Source organism: Ursus maritimus, unplaced genomic scaffold, assembly GCF_017311325.1.
Source record: "Ursus maritimus isolate PB19 unplaced genomic scaffold, ASM1731132v1 scaffold_6, whole genome shotgun sequence".
Classification (NCBI taxonomy): domain Eukaryota; kingdom Metazoa; phylum Chordata; class Mammalia; order Carnivora; family Ursidae; genus Ursus; species Ursus maritimus.
In genome coordinates, this window is record NW_024426774.1 from 67572173 (window position 1) to 67599752 (window position 27580).

A 27580-nucleotide genomic window follows, 5' to 3' on the forward strand; every position below is an offset into this window, starting at 1 on the left:
GAGAGCTTGTGTATTAAAGGGACTGTCTGAAAACGGAATGGATTTACTATACCAGGATCTTGTTTTCACTGGTCAGTACTGATGCTCTTTTGGTAAGATCTTGACGTTATGTTATGTTCTCAAACCGCAGAGATCAGATTTCACTTAGCTCAAGCACTGTTCTTTCCTGCCACTCCCTCACCACCACTCCGCCCCCCACTGGATCAGATATCCCATCCCTCCCGGATGCTTTTTTTTTTTTTTTTTTTTTTTTTTGTTAAAGGGTAACAAATAAAGCCAGACTGGAGATGGCATCTTCCCTTGCACATCAAGCCTCCCCACCCCGCAGTCCCGCCAGTGTGAGGTGGTCCCACTCACGTTTCCCCAGGGAGCCACCCTGAAACTGGGCAGACACCAGGGATAGGAAGAAAAAAAAAAAAAAGGGAGAATCGATACTTTGTTTGACAGCAGGTATGGGTGGAAGGGGTTCCTGGTCAGGGCTGGTGTCCTGGGTTCCCCTCAGCCATGTGAAGAGACCTACGCTGGCACTGGTGGTCCAGGGGAACCAGCCAGGCGAGATCAGCCAGAGCACACTGATTTCAAAGCTTGTGTTCCTTTCGCCCTTGGCCCTTTCTCAGTGGGCTCCCCCATATCCTTCCCCCAGAACTTGAGGCCGATAGCTCTCTCAATTTTGCCCAGAACGTAGTTACTAGGAATGGCTGGCCCACTCCTGTAGTTCCCAGGGACCCTTGGCTTTCTATTGATTTTCATAGCCAAGTCCTCCCGAGTCAGCCCCTTGTTCTGCCAGCCCTGCTGGATCACCTTGCCTATCTCCAGGTATCCAGTCGTGGTGCAGTTTCTCAGTCTCCGGGTTCAGCGTGGCCGATGATCGAATGCTGTTTGTTTTGGCCAGCGGCACATTTCTTGGAATTCTCCACATCTTCTCATCTCTGAGTTGCTAAGATGGCCTGCTTCGACTTAGCCTGGGCAGCTGTGGGCCCTTCTTGCAAAGCACTGTCACCGTGTCCTAGTCGCTCTCGGCCACAGCGGCCGGGCAGGTCCTGCGCCGTTCATATGGTGGCTCCGTGGCAGCTGCTCGAGACCCCCCTCCTGGACACTTTCTTGTTTGATCTATTCAGGCATCTTTCTGCTTCACAGTGAGCTTCGTCAGCATGAGGACAGTATCTTATCCAACTTGTCCCCAGTTCTCAGCCTGTGGTGAATCCTTATTTAAAGAACATATGAACAAAGAGATTAATATTTGCTATCTAAGTTTATTTTTTATAACAGAATACAAAGCATTCTAAAACAAATCTGTAAAATGTTTCTGTTGTTACTCTTTCCAGATACTGTAAATATACTTGCTGTTGTTATTGTTGTTTAAGTAAGCATAGTGGAAATGTGGTGCATTTCAAGGAAAATGAAGATTAGACATAATAGTACATTTGCTGTACAGATAATTGGCTGCTAACTTAGACTGTTTCATCACTCTCTGAAGTATTCTACAATTAATTATTTTGCTCTCATTTTACTTCATAAAGTGAGGCATTTGCTGGAAGTGGCTATAAAGTCATGAAACTCATTTGAAAAATCTTATCAGAGGGTCCAAAGGAATGTTATTCTTTTAGGAAGTCACCTAGGATTATACACACTTACTACAAAGATACTGATGCTACCCAGTGGGGTTTTAGAATTCTCCGCTTCTGATGTCAGAGCCAAGTTATTAAATGCTTACCAAATCCGTTGCATTTCTGTGGACACAGATTTTTTTTCCCTTATAAAGAGGAAACCCACTTAGGTTACTGTGAGAAATGGGAATGTAAAAAATACATATAGGAAACCTTCCCAGTAGCCACACAGCTAGGCATTATAAAGAACTAGAACATGGTCATGATGCATGAAATATCATAGCAAATTAAATGAACTGATCATTTTACCATCTCCTTCTACCTCAGAGATGGCACTTTTCGGGTGCCTCATCTCCCTGTCCCTCTGATTTCTGAGGCTGTACTTCTCTTTCTAATGACCTTACTGGTTTCTACTGACTTCTCATTTCTTCTATCGCCTTTCCTCCACTTCTCCTTTCCTTATACCACTGTGTTGTGTCTCCTCAAGAGATGTTCTCTTTGGATTTAACATATAGAATTTAAGCAGATGGAGTTCCTTTGCCATATTGCTTCGTAAATCCTCACCTCCCTTGTTTCTTCCCTGTGGAGGGTACCTTGGCCTATGGCATGGTGTATTTGGGCAGTTTCTCCTAGATGGGGCTGGTGTATTATGCACAAGGAATCCCTATGGCCACTTCCGTCAGAGAAGTTTGTGAATATGGAAGGCACTTTGGGTTGAGGACTGTCTCTGGTGTGTATTCTTTATTATAATTATATATGATTATATGTATATTAATACACACTCATATATGTTTTTATAGCTGCATAGAAGTGTTGATCACAGTGGTCAGAGAGATGGAGAAGAGGTAAGACTCCGAAGTCTGGAGTGAGCAGCAGGAGCTGAGACAACTTTGATGTGGAAAAGTGAGGCAGGCTTGGGGATGAGAGGAATTGGGTAGAGAAGGGAGTAAGTCTTTCACAGGTGGAGAAAGTCAGAAATATTTGAGACCCAAATGAGTGTAGAAACAGAAAGACGAAGGGTGTGTATGCTTAGGGGACCGACAATGGCTATATGTGTGTGTCTTCAGCTGGTTTTTACTCCTGTAAGTGACAATAGCCTTGCTTTGTACAGAGTTCACCAATATTTATTGAGGTGTCCCCTTCTATTCCAGGCAATGTGCTTCTCTCTTTTATTCACTGACTATAGTTCTAAATGCCTTAAGATAAAAAATAGGAATCAAATCCAAGTTTAATGGATCAAAATTTGTCATCATTGAGACTATGTAAGAGACACTGCAGGCTGTGTCAGAGGCACATTCTAAATACGTTTGAGCACTGGTAGCTTCTTCATGACAAATTTCAAAGGGTCTGCTTTGAAGGGAACAATATTCATTTTGATCTGTAAGTTCTGGTATGTTTCATGGGGAAAAATCTGTCATATCGCTTTTTTTTTTTAAATTTAATTTATTAGAGCGCGCACAAACAGGGGAGCGGCAGGCAGAGGGAGAAGCAGGCTCCCTGCTGAGCAGGGAACCCCACGTGGGGCTCAATCCCAGGACCCTGAGATCATGACCCCAGCCGAAGGCAGCTGCTTAACCGACTGAGCCACCCAGGCGCCGCTGTCATATTACTTTTTAGCTACACATTACCTAAGTCGGTCTTGAGTTTTCTAAAGGCATAATTTTTGTGGCCTTGATCCTGGGTAAGCCCACTCAGAACTCTTAAGTGCTTTTCTGAAGTGGGAGCATCAGGACTGACTGTGAGGCAGTGATCAGTTCGGACCAAGGGCTGCAGGGACTGACATGGAACCTGCCTTTAAATTTTTATTAATATATTTCAGAACTTGTTAAAGGTTGAAAATGACTGATGATGCTTTAAAGTAGGGATCAACATTTTTTTTTCTTTAAAGGGGCCAGATAGTAAATGTTTCAAGCTAATGGGCCATAGGCCTCTGTCGCAACTACTCCATTCTGCTATTGGATGCTTGGATGCAAAGGCCACCTTAGACGGTATTTAAAGGAGCAGGCATGGCTGTGTTCTAATATAACTTTATTTACGGACACTGGAATGTTACTATTACATAGCTTTCACATCTTACAAAATAGTTTTCTTTCTTTTCAATGATTTAAAAGTGTAAAAATCCTTTGCTCACCAGCAATACAAAAAGAGGGGATGGGTTATCCCATGACCTTAGTTTTTGACCTTTGACTTCAATGAAGACAGGAGCATTTGGGAATTCCCCACGTGGAAGGCTGGGAACCTGCAGGCTGCCCTCGGAGTTGGGGCAGCTTCCAGGAGCCTTGCTGTGGGTGAGTTATCTGCAGCTCTGGAGTCCCATTAAGGTTTAATAAGCTGGCGAAGGAGCAGCAATGCTGTGCATTAGAACCTTCCCTGGCTGCTGTGAAAATGCTTACTCAAGGCTCTGTAGGCCCCGTAAATACCAGGTCCTTCGGAGGCCCCTTTGTGTAGATGAAACGGGGTGCTAGAATTTATTTCTCCTGTAACTTAAGTTCCTGGACACACCAACTACACTTGCAGTTTTCAAATAAAAGTCGGTTTGGATTTATTTAGAGGCTTTGCCCTCATGGAAGAAATATCCGAACAATATGTCTGAGAGTGCAGGATACTTGTCTCTTGAAAATTCGGCAGGCCTCCGGCATGGTTAAATTACTTCAAGCTGGTACTGGGGACATTCCTGTGTGACTCACAGGAGGATGGCCTTTCCGTGGGTTCCTGACTTCCAGGGATAATGCCTCTCTAGAGGTAGGTTTATGGATCACAAAGGCAGCGTTGAACATCTGGCCAACTTGTTTTCTCTCCTTGGCAAAGTATGGCCTGTTTAATTATTTCTCTGAGTCTGGCCAAATGCCCTTCGATGCCTCACATAGAATGGGTGCCCAAGCAAGCAGTTGGGGGGACAGTTTAAGCTAAAATCCTTCCTTGTTTTTAAATAGCTCCTCATATTTCATTTTGGTACTTGAAGGAGAGGAGTGCTCTAATGGATACATGCGTCTGGGAACGCAACGCAAAACAAAACAGGATTATTTGCGGAAATTGTTTAGTTCCTGGGAGTTGGAAAGCCCATGAGCCAATGTTTCCTAACACCAGATTTTTTTACCCCTTAATTCAGAGCCTTATTTATTTATTTCTTTATTTATTTATCCTTTCAACTCTGGCAGTTCAGCTCCAGGAGCAAAATGAAAAATCCCTTTCCCTCCTATAGTAAGTATACACTGGCATGATTACACTGGAGGGTTTCTCTCTGCTATCTTTCTAGAAATAGAAATACTCTGCTGTCACGTGGCTGCATTACAGCCACATTCGGCGGGTAATGGTATCTCAGCTGCAGGCAAACGGGCCCCGAGATAAAACGCAGCCTCCTATGCCAGCCTCGTGTGAGGAAAGTGCTCATTAGTCAGTCAGACTGTCGACCGTGTAAGGCAAAGCGCCTTCTAAGCCATGGCGTGCGTTCCCTGGCCCCACTCTCTGTCCAGAGGAGACCTGATGTTGCGAGTGTTGTTTATTTCTTTAAATACTAAATCTATTTCTCTGTTGCTCCAAACTAGCACTCCGAACTGCAAAGCAGTCCAAAGCAGTAGATTATCAGGCACCCACAAGACCGCCTCCCTTCTTCTCTGCTGTACAGTGTGAGTGTGAAACCTGTGTCTCTGCCTCCTTCACTGAGATCCCCTGGCCCTACTGGCTTGACAACCCAGGAACCTAGCATTATCTTCTATCTTCCTGCAGACGTTGTTTTCTCCATTATGAATCAGAAGGAAGGTTCACATAGGACAATTCTAATGATTACAGTCAGGCACAGGCCTGAGATTATGCCTATCATTTATACCAGGGAATACCCATACTTTTTAAAGAGGATATTTGGAGGCAAGTGTGACTCTTAAAAATCTGTATTTTCTGGCTCTCTTGTTACCTACCGAACAACTAATGCAAAGCAGACCCAATTGAATAAATTGTTTGTGTTTGGCAGTTTGTGAAAAAGGTCTTCCTCAATTTTGGATAAAGTACTGGGTAAATGAAATAATTAAGTGCCATCTGAACGTTTTTGGGAGGAGAAAAAAAGCGCTCCTTGCTTGTCATTATCTTGCATCCGCGAGTTTCTCTTGTTGATTTTTCCTTTCTTGGTTCTAAATGTGAACTTGGAGAGTTTGTGCTTTTCCATACATGTGTGCATTAGGGACAATATCTGGTACTATTTCTTCAGAATAAATCTGAAAACTGTTTTTCACTATCGTACTTAATTATCTTCCTTTATTGTCTTCTAAAACCATCTTGCAATTTCATTTAAAAATTAATTTCTAATTGTTACTCAGCATATAAGTACCAACAATAACTGGGTTGGCTCAGGAAACATTACCGTTTGTGGTTTAGAATTCTGAATATTGCCTTTTTTCTTGTAAAAAATTAATGAATTTGCCAAAGGTTAGCTGATTATGGAATGTACAGATATCATATTTCCTTCCTATGCACTGAATTCAAGTGTCTTGATTCTATTTGAAATCAATAGCAGTGAGATGCTGTATGCTTTATAGATAAGTAATTTATATACATGGCTATTTATAAGTTATATAAATGTGTTTGTAATGCATATATTTGCAATATGTACTTCAGTTTAATTTAAGACCTTGATTACTTAGCCCTGCCCTGAAAATTCGTAGCTAATATTAAATTGCATTTAGAATTATGGTGAAATGACACTTACTTTATGTAGCAGGAAAGAAGCCAAATAATATAGAGTTTTGGCAAATACATCAAAATAGTTCCTGGTTTCTAATAAGATGTCTTCTATCAGTCTTGATTTATGTCACACACTAATATAAAAGGACAGTAGTGCATAAGTGAAGATTTCCGTGGAGAATAATACTGGAGGGGCGGAGAGCAACACATTAGGACCACAGATTGCGTATTTGTCCTAGGGGAGAACTCACCGTCGTAGGGGAAAGGAAGCCATCCAGCTTCAGATATCTTGCTTGCATTGTGAGAAAGACCTCTGACAGTTATCTCTCTTATTCTTTTTTTTTCTTCTTCAGTTATCTCTTCAATAAATAGTAATGTGCAAAACTTCGATTTATTTGATGGTCAGTCCCTGGCTTTTTAACCTCAACTTGAGAGCTCTGCTGAGTTGTATATGCATTATTGCTTCACACCTTCTTGGCAGTCGGCTCTGTTTAAATGTACTCAATCTCCTTCAGCTCACCATCTCCATAACCAAACTAACTTTCTGTTCAGTTCCGTGTCACCTGCTACTTCCCCTTTCTCAATGTATTGACAGTCACCACTAGGTCAGCAAGGTCAGAAACCCAGGAATTGTCCTACACGTCTCACCTTTCTTACTTGTCTCAAAGCTTCTCCATCACTGAATCTTGTCTGTGGTCTTTTCTTAAAATTTCTGCACGTAACTCCCTCTTCATTCTAACCTTGACTGTTTTAGTTTAGGAATCTGTTTCTTCTCACTGGGATTGGTGCAGTCACCTCCCTAAAAGGTATTCTTTCCAGTTTTATGCCACTCTGAATCATCCTTATGTCTTTACTGTGGATTTTCTCACCTCATCAGTATTGCTATGTGGGGCTAGGCAGTTCTTTGTTATAGAGGGCTGATGGGTGCGTTGTACGATGTTCAGTGACATCCCTAGCCTCTATCCTCTAGATTCCAGTAGCACTTCTCTCCCAGCTGTGACAACCAAAACTGTTTTCAGACATTGTCAAATGTTCCCTGGGAGCAGATTGCCCCCCATTTGACAACCATTGCTTTAGTCCCATTATTAAATACAACTCCTAGCAAATAAGTATTCAGGAAGTGTTTGATGAAAAGTTTATTGATATGATGCAGCATAATTACATGCTGTTTAAACATCCAAGAGAAAGATTTCTCTGAGTTTTTGTTTGGATTGGACATTAAGTAAATCTTCAAACACATATTTAAGCTGTGTACCAATAATACATACTTTTATTTCAGGCACCTCCCTCTTTGTTGTGTCTGCACCCCACCTCTACCAGTTCAGGGTCCGTACTCCAACAGGAGAGCGCCTTAGTGCCCATTCGTTTTACAAGATCATTTACAGATCAGTCGATCAGGAAATGATAGTCTAGAAATGTTTCTGGGTCGCAAAGAAAAAAATTTAATACATATGAAATAATATTTTAATACCACTTCTTAAATGAATAAAGCAGGCTGTAACTTATGGGAAATTGAATCTTCTAATCAGCAACTAGTACTTATTTTCATTTGTTTAAAATGTAGTTTTATCTACCATGTGGTAGACTAGGAGAATGATAACATTTGGAAACAGAGACCAGACCATTTCATTATAATCCATCTGTGCCCCAATGAAGAGTGTACCCTACAGTCAGATAATAGAAAGCAAACTTATCTTGAGACTTGCTATAGTCATCTTCCCTCTGCTGCAGCTCCTATCTTAGGGAAATAAGACTTACTAATATTCAGACGATGTGAGCTCTGAGCAGTGTCAAGAAGAAAACATTCCTTCAAATACTGGTTAACATCTAAAATAAAAATTGTGTAAACACCCTTTTGGAGGACAACAATAACAAATCTTTATCCGTTGGAAGTTCCTTTCCCCCATAATATTTTCCATGCTTACTGATACTGAAGATATATTAAAAACCATAGTGAAAGATTAAATATACATTCATTATCATGTTGGGGAAGAATGTAGAAAGGAAAGACATTATCTGATTAAGTTTGAATTCAGGAAAGTATAGGAATAATGTTAAATGTGGGACATAAGTGCACAAAGCATGTAGGTACTGAATAATCCAGTGGCCTGGATTATTTTTATTTGATTTTGTATACTTGTTTAAAAAGTAGTGAGGCTCTAGCTCAATGAAATGATAAGGCGAAGTAGTTTATAAGCTTATACCTATTGGTGATCATGATTTTTAGAACGTTGTAAATTGGCAAGTAACTTCATTAAACCATAGGGAGTTCTATTCATCAATCCTTTGCACTGAAATGCCAAACTCAACATAAGTTAATGTACATGATGATGATGATGATGATGTTAAGAAGAGGTAGAAGCGGAAGCAGCAACAGCAATGAGATTACTACAAAATGCCACGCTATTTCTTAGGGGCTAAAAATAATTTCCCAATTATCAAGAGAACGCTGAATTTCAAACTCTAATTTTATCTTAATACTTCTGAGATAATGTGAATTCATATATATTTATAGGAACTCTTTGAAGTATCTTTTCAATTATACAGCAATCACTTTTCCTCGGGATTTTGTAATGTATTCACAGAGATAACAATAGGATGTAAGAGATTTTTCTAGTTTTTTTGTTTTGTTTTCTTTGGTTTGGTTGTTTGGCTGGTCCTTGTGGTTTATCGGTTCATCTTCCATCCCTTTGAATAACATCTACGGCACATTTATACATCCCGGTATTCTATACTGCCTGGTTGATTCCTTCCGTTACTAGATCACTGGTTTGTTTTCCATATATTTTCTACTGGGTATAGACCTTTGCTTAGGTAGCTTTTGGTTAAAATTTTCTATGTTACTTTTCGTAACAGTTGCGAGTTCAGAGTTTTTCGTTCCGTTATGGATTGCTGTTTTTTTTCCAGCTGTTTCAGTTGCTTTTGTTTGCTGAAAGGTGAGCTATATGGGTGTTTTTGAAATTCTTTTTATATGGGTATTCCTGTAAGTGAAGGACGGAAAGATATATAATGCCCTAGCAAGTGAATGCGAGTACAATGAACACCAAATTTATAGAAATATTTCACAAAGTGAAATTTCGTGAAATTATTTCTGAAGACTTTTTGTATATTGAAACATTTAAATTACTATCTTCTTTTTTAAAAATAAAAAAAGATCTTTCACTTGGTTTTAAAATACCAAATATTATATAAAACAACAATCTCCTGCCTCATCCTGCAGATTTTCCTATGTTGAATGGAAGGAGGCGTGTTAGGTGCAGCAGGAGCCTAGAGTTCTGTTGGTGGCTGAGAACTGAGTGGAGAGAAAGCATTGACTGACTACAGTGTACTCTGTGGTAGGCTCTCTCCTAGGTGCTGGGGATATGATGGGGAACAAAAGATAGTCTTTGTTCTTACAGAGTGTATACCCATTGTGGGAGACAGCCATCATAAAAACAATTCAAAATATGTAGCAATTTTAAAACTATCATAAGTGTCAAAGAAGAAGAACTTAGGATGCTATAAACTTACATAATAGGAGACTCTGATCTCATGGGGGAGGCCAGCAAAGGCTTCCATAGAGGACTGTCATTTAAAGTGTGAAATGCCGGGTGAGTGGGAGTTCATTAGGCAAAGAGGGGAGAAGTCCTGGGTAAGAAAGTCCAGGCTGGAGATGCCTGGGTGGCTCAATCCGTTAAGCGTCTGCCTTTGGCTCCGGTCATGATCCCAAGGTCCTTGCTTGGTGGGGAGCCTGCTTCTCCTTCTGCCTCTGCCTGCCGCTCCCCCTGCTTGTGCTCTCTCTCTCTTTCTCTCTCTGACAAATAAATGAATAAAATCTTGAAAGAGAGAGAGAGAGAGAGAGAGAGAGAGAGAAAGAAAGAAAGAAAGAAAGAAAGAAAGAAAGAAAGAAAGAAAGAAAGAAAAGAAGGACCGTCCATCCAAGCTGGAGGTATAGCACAGGCACAGGCCTTGAGGCATTGGAAGAAAGAACTCTTTTAAGGAACTGAAATGTTACTGTTGTCGTTCATCAATAGCTGAGAATCCTCAAAGGATGCTGCATCAGTACTGTATCAAATGATCACTGTGATTTCCAAGGGAAAGCACTCTCTCAGTCTTGCATATGCAGTGAAAGCTCAGCATCATAGCAACCCTTAATACCACTTGTTGTGCATCCCTTGTGGTTCTTTTCTTGGTGTGGGGAGGAAAGGATGGAAAACACTTGTCTTAAAAAAAGACTTACTCTGATCGGAAGTAGAACAAGGTGCGGGGGGGGGGGGAGCAAAGAAAAAATAGCGCGAGAGGGATGGAAGAAGGGAGAGCTTAAGACATTTGCCTAGAGTTGTCCAAATCCAGCCTTGAGGACAATAAGCATGGAGTTTCTGATGAGACTGGGTAAGAGGACAGGCCCTGTTAATAGGGGCCATTGGTGATGTCTGTTGAGGAATTTGGTATTACAAGGGAGAGCATACATTAAATCATAAGCTCTGGTTTTAGACTCAAATATATAACAGTTATGTATAGCAGAAAGGGAAAAAAGTTAAAAGAAAAATAAACATATATAGGACACCAGATATCCTTCCATTTAAGGAGTAACTGGCAAATTATTAAGATGGTGCCTTCTTCAGTCTTCATAAAGGACACCCAATGTTAAATTCAACTTCCTTGTTCAAATTAAAGTCTTAAATTCTATACCAGGAAAGGAAGTTATTGATTCATTTTTGGCAAGTGCATTTTGTATTTTTAACGAGAAAGATATTTAAGATTACAAGCAGGCTCAAGTTTGAGGACTCTTGCTCATTCCTTAAGCATTTCCATCAAAATACTTAAATGAATCTTGAGGAATAGTTGCTTTTATGTTGTTGAAGAAAAAGCATTTTCTTTTTTGAGTATCCTAAAAGCTGGCTATTTACAAGAAGTTAGAGACTATTTATAGAATAGACAAAACAAAAACAACAGCAATAACTAACACTTGTATCATACTTGGCAGTCTATGGAGGGATTCCACATCCATTAGCTCATCTGACAATTCTTTCTGATTTTTATTCATTCCACCCTTCCTGTGTGCTAAGCAGCCCAGAAGGCTGTTGGGGCAACAGTGAAGAAGGCACACACTGCTTGCCTCTTGCTTCACACAGCTTATAGTTCTCAAAAATACAGGGCGAGAGGTGAGTTTTACATTATTCCGTTACAGATAAATAATCCACGACTCAAAGTTGGAACAAGTATCTGTGGTGAAAAGAGGTCTTTCTGGCTTAACTTAAGCCAAAGAAGATGTTGATTTGGTTAGTCTCTGTCTTCAAAGTGAGATCAGGGTTGATAGTGTTGTTAATTGATAAATTACACTTAAAACATGTGTCTCTCTGTGGGTCTCACCCACTCAAAATTAATTTGGTTGCTCCAATTAGTCATCAAACAGTGGAAGAAATGTTAACTTGCATTTTACTTGGAATTCATATTTTCAAAGAATTCATCTGACTTCACGTTATGAAAGGAGATAAAAATATAAAAATAGAAAGTAAACAATATGACCCAAATTACACCATTTATTCCAAACTTGGAATTACATCTTAGTATGAGGCTGTGATGAATGACTTAAAAATACTGCACATTGCCAGCTGAGTGACCTGCCTAAAATTAAATATAACTGTTTCTCTCCTTGGCTTAAAACTATTTAGTGGATTCCCATCACATAAGTCCTAAATTTCAGAATCCTTTGTGTGGCATAACAGCTCTTTATGACATAGGCTTTGCCTACCTTTCCGGTAACATCTTCTGCTTCCTACTTCTCACTTAATGTTCCAAAAATGCGAGTATAAAACACAGGTGGAGAAGACCGTAAAACTAAAAAAATAATAACTCAAAAACAGTTTGATTAAATATATCAATGCATCATACCTCAGGTATGAAATAGAAGTTTGCTTTAGGTAAATAATTTTATGATAAAAGGGGAATCAATTTCTCAATAGTAATGCGTATTTTTCTTTAGGCCAAACAATTTAAAACTCTTGCTTAATTGATATGTTTATTGTGAAGGTGTTTGAGAAAGAATTTGGGTTTTATTCTGCTGACAAACTAGTTTTGCTTTATGATTTGAACAGTGAAAAGTTGTAGACTGGTGCGAATACAAGGTCTACAGGAGTGTCCCACCTAATGAATTTGAGACAGTTGGATCTGTTTTATTATTTTTAATTTAATTTAAAAAATGCTTTTAACAACAGGTGTTTGTTGTTTATGTTTATCTTTTTTGAGGGGTGCTTTATTTTGTTTTTTAATTATTTTTTTTATTTTTTTAATTCCAGTACAGTTAATGTACAACGTTAATTAGTTCAGGTGTGCAGCGTAGTGATTCAACAGTTGTATGCATGACTCAGGGCTCGTCAGGTTGAGTAGATCTCATTTGTTCGGTTCTTACTAATCTGAATTCCTGGATTAATTGGAAACAGTTTGTCTTTAAGCTCTTGGTTTGCGGAAGAGGACCTCTCCCTTCCTTCCTTAGGGCAGGGACGAGGAGCACACTTTTATCATTAATATTAATAGTGTCCAATATTTATATGATACTTTTCAATTCATTGTCCCATTAAACTCTATAGCCCCATTTTTAAAAAGTAACTTTACTTTGATTATAAAAACATAGTTTAAATCTAAACAGACTGTCATTTTCACTCACCAAGGTCTCTGTAGCAGATACATGTTCCCAGCACAAAAAAAGGAAACACGGTTTTGATGATGCTATTTTACCATTTTGGATTTTTAAAAAAAAAGATTTATTTATTTTAGAGAGAGAGAGTGTGCATGTGAGCATACAAACAGAGGGAGGGGCAGAGGGAGAGAGAAGAAGTCAAGCCGACTTCCAGCTCCCCCTGCCCCCATCTGGCTCTGAGCCTGAAGGGAGGATTTGACCTCACGACCCTGGAGATCATGACCTGAGGTGAAACCAAGAGCTCTATGCTCAACTGAAGGAGCCACCCAGGTGGCCCTACCATTTTGGATTTTTGATATAAAATAGTAAAGATGCAATTTACCTTGGCCCCTCTTTAACATGGCCCCAAAATATAAATTTTTAACCCAAACTTATGCTTGTTCAAAATGTGTTCTAAATTCCCAGTTCTTAAAAATAAACAAACAAAAAGCAAAACAACAACCAAACAAACAGAAAACCCTCTTCCTGATCAATATAGTCTTTTCTGAGGAGAGTCTCTGAAGAGCATCTTTTGTCCTCTTTGGATTTAGGAAATAGTGAGTTAGGGATCCCAAACTACTAATTAATGTGCCTCAGAGAGTTTGAATGATGGTATTGTCTGTGATTTAATATTAGAGAGTAGTTGACCACTTATTAACCCTGTACCATATTTGTTGTGGGTTACCCTCACAGTGTTCTTCAGGGGAGATATTTATTATTCCCATTTTATAGACGAGTAGACTGAGGTTCCACCAGGTTAAGTACAGCTTGAGATTACATGGCTAAGCAGAGCAGAGCTGCGCTTTCAACTCCAGCCTGTTGGGCTCCCAAAGGCTAAGGTTCATCATGATTCATGCCACATGGCCATGTGATTATTATACTTTCGATAAGTGGCAGCCTCAGAAAATCTCAGGAGATTTACAATTTGAAAACTTATTGATTTAAAGCAATCGTATTAAGAATCATTTTCTAAAGTAATAATGCATTTTGTAATGTGAATAATTGACTTCTAATATATCTGCTTTGTAAGCTTAGCTTTTCTGTAGAAAGCTTTTTTTTTTTTTTTTTTTTTTTTTTTAAACCAGGAGGGAACCTGAATTAAATTTCCAGGATAAATGTGAACATTTAAAGTTAAAAGAAAGTGGCTTAGTGTAACTGCCGTTTTGGGTTATTTTAAAATTAATCTCTTGAGATCATGATGTTTTCAACCTATGTCCACTTTAACTTTTCTATTTTCTGTTGTAATTTATGAATCACTTAATGTTTTATTATCTCTACTAATTTAAAAATGATCCTTGCTACATTGTCAATAATAGTAGCTATAAAACAAATATTTTATCTTTCAAAGTAGTCCATAAACAATTACTATTTAAGGCATCGTCGCTGTCATTTATAAAATGGCAGAACACAGTTTCAGTTTGATTTACTTAAAAAGCTTCATCAGAATTGTTTCGTATGTGATTCATGTAGATTAATTAATGAATCATGGTCTTTTAATAACGTACCCAACCAACACTAATTCTTCATAGCCGTCATGATCCTGAGGCACACAACAAAAAGAATTTAACGTTGAATAGAAAAAGACAGCAAATGCATACAATATTTTTGGTTCTTTTTAGTACAGTCTATCTTTAAGCTCTTGGTTTGTAGAAGGTGACCTTTTACTTCCTTCCTTAGGGCAGGAACCAGGAGCACATTTTTATCATTAATAATAAGAGTATCTAATATTTTGAATACTTGAAAATTTCTTTGACTATTTCTAGTTTTGAATAGTTCTCTACTAGAGTCAAAAATTTTGCTGGCATGTTATGCCGAGTGCTCATTATTAAGATGCACACGATATTGATATATTTTATAGCTTTTAGACTGTTACTGTTTATTTTGGATCTATTTTCTCATTAAACATAAAATGTTAACAGCCATATTATTATAAATTTGGTGATGACCAATATCTTCATATATTTTTATAGATGGCTCTGTCATTTGACAAGCAACTGATGGGTCATTTGGTGGATAAGGTACAAGCAGTAATACCAACACCATTATTTCTATTTTGGACAGGCCAATGATTTGAAGACTGGTTCCCAGGGAATAGGAACATGGTAACTGATAGCCACTGACAAATGATGTGACAGATATCAGGCCGTTTCTTTGAACACATATTCTTTTAAATCTTGAAGTGTAAAATAAGGGCAGAGAAACTTGAACTTGGTAAGAAGGGTGAATGAATGGCTTGTGGCATAATTGGATAAGCGTGACATTTTTTAGTTTTAGGAATTATTATTTCAAGAGTATACTTTGTAACTAACACACTACTTCTAGATTCTTTTAATGATCAGTCAGGCTGGTGAGCCATCGTTAAGTTCTTTTGTTCTTAAATAATGTCTTACCAGAATTATTCCAAGAAGTCTTGGTGATACTGCTTATCTCAATCTGGTCATATTTCCCCACACTGTCATTGGATGCCACCCTATGCTTCACTGTGGAACACAAAGTGGCCTTATGCTCGGTAGGGTTGCATTGTCATCTTTCAGTTTTGATGCTTTTGTAGAATTTTTTCTGAAGTGGTAAATAAATGCCATCATACTTTAGTAGGCTGCTCTCTATTAAATGTAAATACAAAGCCCTATACAGAGCTTTTATTTAAAAAATGTAGTGGCTCCCTCTGATCCTTTGGGCCCAATTTAAGTTGTTTCTCTCAGATTATAAGTGGCCCATTAAGACATTCTTTTTTTTTTTTTTTTTTTTTTATTTTACAGGAGGCACTATCCATGGTCGATGTGTATGATTCCAACAGTATTTGATATTTTGAGCCATATGACAGATTCCACAGAATAACCAGTGCCTTAGAAATAAATTTCTATTGTTTATAAGCCAAAAAAAAAAAAAAAAAAGAATGCTCATATTTTAACTGTCACCCAGCACATGATGGCTTCATTTTTGTTTTCCCTAACAGTGTGTTAAATAAACATTTCTAATAATGGTAGTTTGTATAGAAGGATATGGATCAAATTGAAGGTTGCATCAAAAACGTAATGAAAAACAAAGATGGAAGCATCCCCTGGGACCTCCACCCAGAAATCTATAATTTGGGGTTGTGTAAGCAGATACACAACACTGTGACCTTAAAGGCACTTTGTGTTTTAGTGGGTGTGCTACAAAAGCAGTCCAGCTCTGATCCATCATGATGATATCCTTCTAAAATAAAGTATATTTGTTACCATCTCTTTTGAGCTCAGTGCTCAAAACAAAATGGCCTGGACACTGCATTTTTACAAGTTCCTCACTTAAAAAGAATCTCAGAGCCTTTTTGAGCTCTCGTTGGCCAAACAATATGAGCTTCCTATGTTCTTAAGAAAGCCAGAAAGCAGCAAAATAGAGTCTTCCACTCCAGATTTTTTTCCCAGTTGAAGGAAAGTCAGAATTGTTAATAGCAGGCTTTGTTTTCACGAGACTCCTTGGTTACATGTATCTTCTGAATACAAGTGTTAGGCTTATTTATTTACTTATTTATGTACTTAAAAAAAAAAAAAAAGCTGTGTGTTTTCCATAAGGTGAAGGATTGTCTACAAAGATATAAATACCCCTCCTCAAAATCAAAAGAAGCATCAGGGAACGTTTTTCTTTCTGCTCTTTTTGAGTGTCTTTCCTTTCTGTGGTTAAGTAAGCACTGCTTGAGTACACAGGCCATTTTACTTTAAATGTTTCCATTTTGCCTTTTAGTCTTCCAAAATGGGCCAGTAAAATTGCAGATTTTTGTTTTTTTGCAAGGTAGTACTAAGCTCTAATAGGATCATCAGTGTCATCATGAAGTCTAGTGATTTGAGTGGTCCATTTTGCGGTAAGCAGGGCACATTAAACAAACATGACCTTTGACACAACTAGTTACACAGCAAATTCATTTCTAATATTTAATACATTCCTTTGATAACTAGCTACCCCAAATCCGGGAGGCTAGGATTATCCAGTTTTCTTTTAAGTTTAAAAGAGCTTTATTAAGAGCAAACAAGGATTCCATAATTTATTAAAGAGTGAATTTCACCAAGATGGGTTAGCAATTAGACATATAAATTAGAAGGGACTCAGTGAATAAATAATAAATTGGCATAATAAAGTGTTAACATATTAGGGAAAGAGAAAGTTTAGGTGAGGAACCCAGTCCTTTAAATGAAGGTCAAGGCAGAGACAATAATGTTCTGAATGCTATTATGAGGGACCACCAGCCATGCATAGAAATATTTTCAGTCTGAAACTTTGAATATTGAAAATGATTTTTAAAAATATTGCCTTTGGATGTCAATATGAATATTTGTCTTTGGTATTTTTAGAAATCCAATGCATGCGCTAAATAAAGCAAGTTAGACTAATATGTGACAAATCAAATCTTTGTTGAAGTTACAGTCTGCAAATCTTTATTGATTTTCATAGAATTTTTATAAGCTATAGTTTCTTGCTGCAATAATCATCCTTCTAGTTAATAACACAAGGCTTAAACAAGTAGACTTGGTTTGCTTTGTGGCTGTTCATTTATTTTCCATTCAGGCAACTTTCTTCAGCTGTCACTCTGACATCTAAATTGGGTAGTTCATCGTAAAAGATAACATTGTTGTCCAGGAGCTTCACTTCCAATTATTTAAGACCTCTAAAGGCACAGAACAAATGGAGTGATGATATTCTTGGTGTTTAAAGAATCGGTGCTTATTTTGTCTAGTATCTTTTGCAGAAACCACAGCCATTCCCTTTAGTGGAGGAATATCACCTTTACGTTCTATTGATTCCCCATTCTAAATGGAAGAATTAACTGTTAAAGAAGATTTGATTTCTGTCATAGTTTTATTTGCTCTTTTTTTTCCTTCCCTGCTCTCTTGTACCCTATTTTTATTTCCTTTGTTTTTCTTTTAGCCCTTGTTTCAGAGAATCCATATTTTCTTTTGATTTCTTGGAGACTCGAGTGTCCATAGTTTTTAACTAAATTGTGCAGGATTTTTTCCCCCTGGTGTTTATTCTTCATTTGCCTTTTTTTTTTTTGTCATAATATTTACTGCTTTTTTCTATCTCTAATTTTTCACTGGGGAATGTTGTTTTCAGGGCCAAGTTTTGTTGAATGATAACGTGGGGGAACTTCAGGGAGGGAGGACTGAGGAAGCAGTCGGGTTCCTTCTCATCTCTTGTCTCATCACCTGTCTTTATCAGCACACCTGTCCCTGTGTCTGTCTTTACTCCCGACGTAGCTGTTAGGTTCACAGTGAACTGCTGATGTCACAGGGCTTACCTGCCGTGATGTTATTTACTTCTCTTCAGCGGACCAACGTGAGAGCTTTTATTACCTACTTTTCCCCCTTATGTTGTTGAACCTGTAATCTGTTTCATGCGAAAGTAAGAACCTGTGTGTTTCCTGATTGACATGCCTCCCCAGTTCAGTGACTCTCCTGCAATTTGTCCTGACACCCAGCTGTTCCCTTTCGAGCACTTTGGTGCCTGGGGGTGTGAGACTTACCTCTGAGGGGCTCAGACTCCACTGCCCATTACCCATGGAGCTGCCTCTAACCTAGCAGCTTTGTCCTTTACCTAGGTCTAATTTTCAGGGCAATTGGAAGCACTTCTACATAGGTTGGTTGCTTCCTACTTTTATTGAGATTTCCCCCCCATTCTTCTTGTCTTTAAAAAAACCAATTGGTTGGGAAGAAAAAATGGGGGGAAAGTATGATCATTCTACCGTCTTTCACCAGAACATCCAAGTTGTAATTCTTTTATTTTTTTGCAATGCCGAATTGTCATTTAAATAATTCTAATCAATTAATTTAAAATAAATGCAACACCTGTGAATAGGTTTCTCCACTGATCTATAAATATGTTAGAATCTCTCCATGTGGCAGAAAAATATAGCTTGAGTTGTGTTTGCAAGACAGTGACCTAAAAAATCTTGTTAAAATGTATCACTTGTTCTCATTGGGTTTCAACTTGTCCTAATATATTTTAACACCTTGATGGTTTAGACTGAAAGCACCATGTAAAGTAAGACTGAAAAAGAGAATAGAATTTTATGGAAATAGCCACCCCTAAAATATCCCCTGATTATAGTACACCATTCAAAAAATAGTCGTTTTGAGTGCCCACTGGAATGTGGGGCTGAAAGAGGGGAATGGAAACAATTATCATTAATTTTTCTTTCACTGAATCTTGCTTAGGGTCCCATGTAGACAGGCAGACAAATTTTCTGAGCTCCAAATTCCCCTTCTGTGGTGAGAGATAATAGAGAATGTATATTGATCTCTGCCCCTGGTTCCTAGCACAGAGGTCCTAAAATGCTTGTAATTTCTTAAGTGATAACAACATGAGGAACATCTCTTTTTCTAATATTGGTCTCTGATTTCTATTCCTGATGTCAAACTCCTGAAACCCTTATAATTTCCTAGGTGATAGGAGTGTTTTTTGTTCTAATGAGACAACTCTGGGTGGGCTCCTCGATGGCTCCTGGAGGAGGGCTGGTCACCAGAAAAACCAAGTCATGATTAGAAGCTTGGAATTTTCCATCTTTTCCTCCCTCATTCTCCTGAGAAGGGAGAAGAGCTGAAAACAGAGTTCATGATCAACCATGTCTATGTGATGAAGCCTCCATAAAAACCCAAGAGTTCAGGGCTCAGAGAACTTCTAGGTTGGTGAATATGTAGAGGTACCACCTAGCGAGGACATGGAATCTCTGGACCCTTCCCACATACCTTGCCCCATGTATGTCTTCTATCTGGATGTTCATCCATATCATGTCCTTTGATAGACTGCCAAGCAAAGTATTTCCCTGAGTTTTGTGAGCCCCTCTAGCAAATTAATAGGACCTAAGGAGGGGGTCGAGGGACATCTCATTTATATAACATTTATAAACATCTCATTTATAGCCAGTTGGTTAGAAGCACAGATGACAACTTGGGCTTGTGACTAGCATTTGGCATGGGAAGGGTGGGGCAGTCTTGCAGGACTGATGCTCTGTTTGGATAGATAATGTCAGAATTGAATTAAATTATAGGACACCCAGCTGGTGCTGCAGAGAATGGCTTGGTGTGGGGAAAAACCTCCGTGTGTTTGGTGACCAGAAATGAAATGTTTTATGTGAGTTGTGAAGAAGACACTCACAGGGATAAAGACCCACGTTAGGGAAGAACTGGGTTTTTCCCCTCTACAGATGGAATACTGAAGTTAAATTACCTCTGGTGATTAAAGTATCTTCCTTTCCTCTGATTCAGGGACGGTACCTTTCACTGGGTCTTTTTATGACCTGTTTCAGAGAAGAAGAGCAAAGAGGGGAGGACCTTCCTGAGTGACCTTCCTGCTTCTTTTTTCAAACTCTTTCAGTTTAAGATATTCGCTATGCCTTGATGCCAAACTTTGGGGTAAGGCGTGTTGAACCCCATTGATGTAAATGGGGGAAGTTCTATGAAACTTGGGTAAAACATGGGAGATTCTTAATTATCATGGAGGTTGGAATTTTTTAACTTTTTTTAAGATTTTATCTCTGTATGTCCAAAGAACAAAATTTGAAACCTATCTCTGTAAACCTTTGTGGGGAGAAAAAAAAAAGAAAGAAGGTCAGGAGAGAGTTAATGGACAAATGTGGGGGGTGTGTGTGTGTGTGTGTGTGTGTGTGTGTTTCCCCCAAGTTGGACCTTTCCCACTGCTTAAGGCTCAGTGTTAAACTCCACTTTGACAGAACTCCCAGTTCCCATATGGTAAGAGTTATTTTTCAGGACACTTACATTAATTCAATTTGCAGTTTTAAAAGTTCACTAATTCAGATCTCATTAGGAAATTTAAGAATTGGTTGACAGAACAGCAGGTCTTTGGCTGGTATAGACAGAGCATCTTTCTTAAAGAAAAAAAAATATATAAATATTTGATGTTTCCATGGTTATAATAAGTTGATATAAGTTTATATATTTATGACTATATAGGAAATACAGTGAAGTTAAAGAAAAAGAAAATTAGAATCACCCATAATTCCATTGTCCAGTTGTCATTATTATTATTGTTTAAGTAGATATCTTTTTAGTGTTCTAAAAATGAAAATATGTAAATACATAGACACAATCATTTTTAAGTACAAATTTGGAATCGAGAGCACATACCATTTTATATCTGTTTTTATATTTAATGTGAGTGGACATTTTTATGGTTTAATAAATATTTTAAAAGGGAATTTTTAAATAAATAAGTAAAACTCAAATATAAGGGCTGGACGTATTTTACACTGAAATGCACCTTGGCAGCTCCTGGCAAGCTGGTACTAAGAACATTGACCTCAGGAGAAGTCACCCTCTGCCCCCTGAAAAGGGCTCAAGGATCTTAGTGTTCCCTTCATTTACTAAAACACTCTGGGTTGAAAATGACCTAACTCCTTGGAACCAGCAACTGAATCAGATGAATGATGGGCAAGAAAAGGCATGTATACCAGAACTTAAAGAAATCTGTATTGTAAGAAACCTAAAGTTACTTCCTAAATCCAGTAACACCTAACCTCTTAGCGCTGGAATCCCAACTATGTTCTTTTGGTCCCTGATAAAATCACTATTGTGTTTTGACTCTGAAGTCAGCCAAATAGAATTTGCTTCAAAGGAAAAGTATATGGTCATTTGTCATCCTTATTTCAATTTAATTGTAATCTCTCCCATTATTGGCAGCTGGGTATAATTACCATATTTCATATCTCTTTTTTGAAAATAGAAGTAAATATGCTTGAAGGAACCTAAGTGAAAACAATAATATATCACTTTATCGAGAGATATAACCAAAAAGGAGACTGAGCTGATTTGCACATCCGTATTGCTAGACACAGGGAGAGAGCTGTACAAGCCATGTCTTATTCTCAGTCAAGCATTGTATTCATTAGATTGTGCTGACAAGAAAAATAGAGTGAAAGTTTCCGAGGGAAAGCAAGTGATGCAAAGTCCAAGATGAGAAAAGGAGCCTGAGGTGGGAAGGAGTCTGGTAAGAATAAGTAGTTTAAGTAGAATACAAGTCAATTTAAAGAAATTGAGAAGGAGAATTGAAGGTGAGGAGAGAGAAAGTATGGAGGATAGAGTATGTATTCAGCAACTTCCGGGTCCAGAGGAGAAAATCAAGAGGTAGAGGGGAACATGATAGAGAATTTCATTCTTTTCTGCATTTTTTTTTTAGTTTTTTTTTTTTTAATGTTTTTTAAGGTTTTATTTATTTGAGAGAGAGAGTGAGTGAGAAAGAGAGAGAGCACAGGGGTGGGGAGGGGCAGAGGGAGAGGGAGAAGCAGCCTCCCCAATGAGCAGGGAGAACCGACGTGGGGCTCAATCCGAGGACCCTAGGGATCATGACCTGAGCCGAAGGCAGACCTTAACCAACTGAGCCACCCAGGCGCCCCTCTTTTCTGCATTTTAGATAAACAGTTTTCTTTGGAGTGTCTGTGGTGAACAGTAAATTCAAACGTCATTTAAAAATGTATCTTTTTATTTTAGGTGTAATTAGATACACTGTTATATTAGTTTCCTTCAGGTGTACAATGTAATGATTCAGCAATTCTATACATTAGTCAATGTGCATCACAATAACTGTGCTCTTAATCCCCTTTGCCTATTCCACGCACTCTGGCCACCACTAGTTTGTTCTGTATATTTAAAAGTCTATTTTTTCCTTTTATCTCTTTTTTTCCTTGTTCATGTCAAACACCTCATTATTAAGTTATCTAAAAGGAGTTCAGGCTACCCAGCACGTGTTTTCCTTTTTGTAGAGAAAAATACAAATATTTTGCTGGATATCTAGAATAAATCGTACAACAAAAGGAAAAACAAAGGAATAGACAATCTTCCACACCTGTGATGACTGTTGGAGAATAACAAGTTGCCTTGTCAGCAGAAGTACCAGAGGTCATGTGACCCACATAGGGTGGCCTCTCAGGCACTGAAACAAAAGTGCCTACTATATGATAAGCCCTCAACAAATGTTACGTTTCTTTCCTTTTGGTACAACACTAGTTGTGATCTTAAGCAAGGTCCCGCCCCTCTCTTGGTGTTTGATGTATAAAGCAAGGAGTCCAGACTAGACGGCCTTCTCCTAGATTTTCCAAATCTAAAATGCCACAATTACCAAACAAAGCAAGCTTTGTCAGACAGTCAGAAACCGTAAGAAGACATGGCCCGTTTGGTGTTATTCACCTGCTCCAGTGTCACCATTTAAAATCCAGGCACGTGCCATCATTTCTTTGACACAAACATGCAGCAGCATTTGCAACTTGGAGGGTCAAAGCAAACATTGATTATGCGCCTACACTATGCTAAGTATTTTGCTAGGAGCTATGTGGCCTAGATAAAGAATCTGGCTGACACAGTTCCTCTCTGCAAGGAGCTTTGGGGTTTAATTGAGAGGTGAAACAAAGATAACACGATCCAATTGGAAGACAAAGAGCTAACAGACCCTATTTGACTTGAAGTGCTGAAGTTGCACTACAGACACTGTCTGGGTGATATGTGCTGCGGGGGTTCAGAGTAGGAAGGAATCACCTCCTGGGATCTTTGGAACTCAGGCTAATGAACCTTAAGTGAAGGGATTGACTCTCTGAGTCTGTGAGCATAATTATATTCCATAGCCACGGGCTATACCTGAACTCCCCAGCTGTTTTGTAAAGTATCGTGTTAATGATGAAGAGCGATACAGAAGGACAAATCCTCCCCACTGCTTAATTCAGTACATGCTCTTCAGGTTGCTTATAGGTGGAGTCCTAAGGCTAAGGAGGATAATAAGAAATTTGTGTCCATGAGGAATTAGTGAGCTTTATACTTATGAAAGTAAAGACTGGGGCACCCGGGTGGCTCAGTTGGTGAAGCGTCTGCCTTCGGCTTAGGTCATGATCCCTGGTTCCTGGGATGGAGCCCCGCATCGGGCTCCCTGCTTAGTGGGGAGCCTGCTCTCCCTCTCCTCCCTCTGCCCTCTGCCATGCTCTCTCAAATAAATAAATAAAATCTTAAAAAAAAAAAAAGAAAGAAAGACCAATTTAGTTTTCTGTCATAATTGTCCTCTCTCTCTTCTATCCACACCCAACTCATCTTTCAAATGTCAGTTCTATCTTAACTTTCTATCATAGCCACCTCTGGATCTCTGTCTTTTTAGAATTGACATTATTTAATGTCTATTAAATGAAGTGACAGTGCAAAACACATTTTGAGAGTCATAAAGTGCTCTTAAATGTGTAAATATTATTTATATGACTGTTACTTCTAAATTGGCTCATCTGCGATGTGGCTATTATATATTCAGTATATAAGCTTTTCTTCTGTTCCCTGTAATATCTCAGATGCTTTGGGCATTAGATAAATATTTCTTGATTAGTTGTTATTAAGTACCAGATTGAATCAGTGCTGTGGCAGTTCAGATAGGAAAATAATCTAACAGGTGCCCTCCCAAAGAACATAAGGACTTTCATCCTTCTAGAGAAGTTAAAATGTTGATATTCTTATTGCTTTTTTTTTTTAAAAGATTTATCAATTTATTTGGGAGAGAGAGAGAGAGACAGAGAGAGAGCCAGAGAGAGAGAGAGAGAGAGAGAGACAGAGAGCTGGGGGAGGGGCAGAGGGAGGAGACAAGCAGACTCTGCTGAGCTCAGAGTCCAATGCCAGACTCTGTCTCATGACTTTGAGATCGTGACCTGTGCTGAAATCAAGAGTTGGATGCTTAACCGACTGAGCCACCCCGGCACCCCCTTATTGCTTTTTATTTTCAATTTTGAGACCATCCAGGATGTAAATGGTCCATTTGAAAATTAAGGCATTATTGTAATAAATGTTTCCTTTTTTGTTTGAGGGAATATGTATACTACAAACATTGTTTTTCTGAACTTTATATTATTTTCTTTTTCAAGGACATACTGATATATTTAATACAGTATCTCTGAGAGAAATACGGATACCATTTAGTTGGTTTGCCATTGGCCAGAGACAGGCACAAAGTCAGAGACAGGACTAACTTGTATTTATACTTAAACTGTTCTTTCCTGTACCTTGTCTGTTTTACTCATTTGCCTCTCTGCCTCAACAAAGGAACAACTGATTTTTTTTTCTTTTTTCTGACAACCTTATAGAGCACATTAGGCTCTGAAAAACAGAATAGCAGCAGACCTGTACAAAGGATTGCTTTGGGAATTCTTTTAAGAGACATGATCATAAGGTGCGCACAAAGCAAATAATTAATTCCCTAGGTGGCTGTGCTATCTGTACGTAGAGATTAAACGGAGTGTTCCATAAGTTTCCTAAAATAAGGAAGAAGAAGTAATGTTCTTTATACTCCTTTATCCAAGTAATTTTGACATAGGTGAATAGAGTTATGTTCTACCACGCTTTCTTAAATATCAAACGTAGCCTTTTGTGTCTGTCAACTGGACACCATCCGTCCTCTGTCACAGTGAACTCACTAATGACATGGAAAGGCCTATTAGGTAAAGCAGTAATGAGGAAAGACCAAAAAAAGGGCGGGGGAGACAGAATGAGAGGTCACCCCTGTCATTATTATTGACAACTGACTTTCTTCTTTCCCATCTGTCCCTCCCTATCTTACTACCACTCCCAACCAACCACCACCTTGCTTATTCCAGAAAAATTTTTTAAAATGTATTTTTAGTGGTATTTTAGTCTCAAAGCCTTAACCTTGCGTCTTGTTCCCTGCCTGCTTAATTTTGTGATAACTGCAGAGGTTTATTTCTACTCACATTTAATTATATAGAACTAGCCCTGTCCATTCCAGGAGGGTTCTTGGAAAACACATGGAATCAGTGAGTTAAAAATTGGTCCTCAAAACTCTGTCTTTATGTGACTATCTTCCTAGCTTTGCCTTGCCCCTCTTGTGCATTTGGAGAAAGTAAGATAAGCAATCTAAGCCAAAGAAGGTATTTCTAAAGTAGAATGTTATCTTTCATGGCCCCTAAGGAATAATATTTGTTCATTTGTTTGTTTTTAAGTGTAAATGACTGTGGTGAGGAGGACATGTTGTGATGGAAAGATGACCTTCTTTGGCCTTGTGTCCTACCATCACCTTTGTTTAATAAGGTGAAAAGGTGAAACATTTATGGGAAAATAATATTACTCTACATTTTATTAGAAAATTTCACTAGCACTTCGATATTCAGATGCACTTTGTGAAATCACCTTTGAATATTTCTGTTTTAATTATGGCAGTGGTCCTTCCCTTTAGAATAATAGATACCTATAGGGGCACCAGGGTGGCTCAGTTGGTTATGTGTCTGACTCTTCATTTCAGCTCACATCTCGATCTTGGGGTCATGAGTTCAACCCCACATTGGACTCCACACAGGGTATGGAGCCTACTTAAAAAATAAAATAAAGTAATAGGTACCTCTATACTATATAGAAGAGTGCTTTTTGTTGTTTTTGGTTTCTTTGTTTTTTTCTTTGCTTACTGCTATCAAAAGGAGTTTCCCACAGTGAACCATTCATTTTTTCTAGTAACTAATGGCTCATGTTGTAATGCAATAGACCTATCTATGACTTTATAGTATTGTGATTTAATCATTATTAAATGATTTTGACAGAAGAGACTGGCAATGTAGTCACTGAGTCTCCTCTTCATGATAAGCCTTTATACTAGTTTCCCCTGACGTTGTTCCTATTATATGGAGAGTGGTTTAATTCTCATGTCGAAAGTATCTGCTGTTTTCTGATTCTCTGGACTTAGTAGGTTGAGTTAGTGGGTAGTTTCTTGTTTCTAGGAATTCAAAATCAGATCAGAGGACATTTTGTTCTTCAGTAGCTGTTTTCCTTACCCAGGTCTTTTCTACCAAAGAGCAAATAATATCCCCAATTACATGAGGACCTAGAATTGATGAGTTGGCCTTTCCCTAGAATAAATCCCTTAGAATGAAGAAGCAGTACCTGTACTTCTTTATATGATAATATTAAGCCCATTCATATTGAATATATTTGAAAGAAAAAAAACTGAGTTAAAAGTTCCACTGTTTTGTAGATGTGGATTAATATGGATAGTAGAATTTTCTTTTCAGGCAATTTTTGGGATTACATCAATCTGGAAATTTAGTTTTCTCTAAAAATATTTATAAATATAAGGGCGCCTGGGTGGCTCAGTCGTTAAGCGTCTGCCTTCGGCTCAGGGCGTGATCCCGGCGTTCTGGGATCCAGCCCCACATCAGGCTCCTCTGCTGGGAACCTGCTTCTTCCTCTCCCACTCCCCCTGCTTGTGTTCCCTCTCTTGCTGGCTGTCTCTATCTCTGTCAAATAAATAAAATCTTAAAAAAATATATTTATAAATACAATAAATTCATCGGTTAGTATATCTCATCAATTGCCATAATTCTTCTTTTTCTTGTTTTCTTGAGATCTGGCATCACAGACTTAATTTCACAATAGTTGGACAACCTTTTCCTGGTGAAGGTATTACTCTAAAGAAAGTAGATGTTTAGTCTTAAAATGAAAGCTTCTTGTCTCCAAAAGACAGGAGCCTTAAAAGGTAGCTCTTCTCTGAAATGCATCCTCAATGTTCATCCAGACATGTGCTCAGGGCATTCAAAATCTGTTAAGAAAACTGAAATATAACTGTACTGTAATGTTCTGGGGTAGTTTCTTCATTTTACTGTAGTACAGGGAAATTATCCTTTTGCTAG

At 38.4% G+C, this 27580-nt stretch overlaps 1 protein-coding gene and 1 pseudogene across 1 annotated transcript in view; one reads left to right on the forward strand and one right to left on the reverse strand.

The window, feature by feature from the left end:
- The window catches only part of NRXN1 (neurexin 1), a 1086056-nt gene that overhangs the window by 731850 nt on the left and 326626 nt on the right, over nucleotides 1–27580 (forward strand).
- Nucleotides 559–1959, reverse strand: LOC103671729 (annotated as a pseudogene).